This window comes from Chaetura pelagica, unplaced genomic scaffold, assembly GCF_000747805.2.
Source record: "Chaetura pelagica isolate M959 unplaced genomic scaffold, ChaPel_1.0 scaffold171, whole genome shotgun sequence".
Classification (NCBI taxonomy): Eukaryota; Metazoa; Chordata; class Aves; order Apodiformes; family Apodidae; genus Chaetura; species Chaetura pelagica.
Genome location: NW_009952066.1, coordinates 1,111,549 through 1,111,994, shown reverse-complemented (window position 1 = coordinate 1,111,994; position 446 = coordinate 1,111,549). Strand labels below are relative to the sequence as shown.

The window sequence follows — 446 nt, the reverse complement described above, 5'->3', positions numbered from 1 at the left end:
ATCACTAGGAGATGTATTTCCCCGAGTCTGAGAGAAGGGGGTGGCCCTACATTGATTGCACTGGAGGGTTTGCTGCAGACTGATCAGGCTGCTGGGTTTCAACTGTTATTACTGAACTGCTACAGCTTTTTTTGGGGGAAAAAAAAAAGCTGATTCGTAGCCAAGTAAGTGGTCCCGTGGCTTTTTGGTAGAAAGAAGATTTCAGAGCTCTGGCAGCTCCCTCACTGGCAGCGTGGGGTGTGTGCAGCGTTGGGCCCCCGCGCTCAGCAGAGCTGGTGTTCACAGGAGCGGGTGGTTCTGCTTGGTCCGGGTTCTGCTGGCTTCGCCAGTGAGGCGCCGGTTCCTTTTCATGGTGCAGCTCCCGGTGTGCTCACCTGGTGCCTGCCAGGCCGTCAGAAACGGGGCTTTCCACGCAGCTGCCGAGGCCACGAGGGGCGCTTGTCTGT

The 446-nt window shown here is 57.0% G+C and overlaps 1 protein-coding gene across 1 annotated transcript in view; it reads left to right on the top strand.

The window, feature by feature from the left end:
* NPHP1 (nephronophthisis 1 (juvenile)) overlaps positions 1–446 on the top strand; it is a 22,998-nt gene that overhangs the window by 205 nt on the left and 22,347 nt on the right. The window lies entirely within an intron of this gene.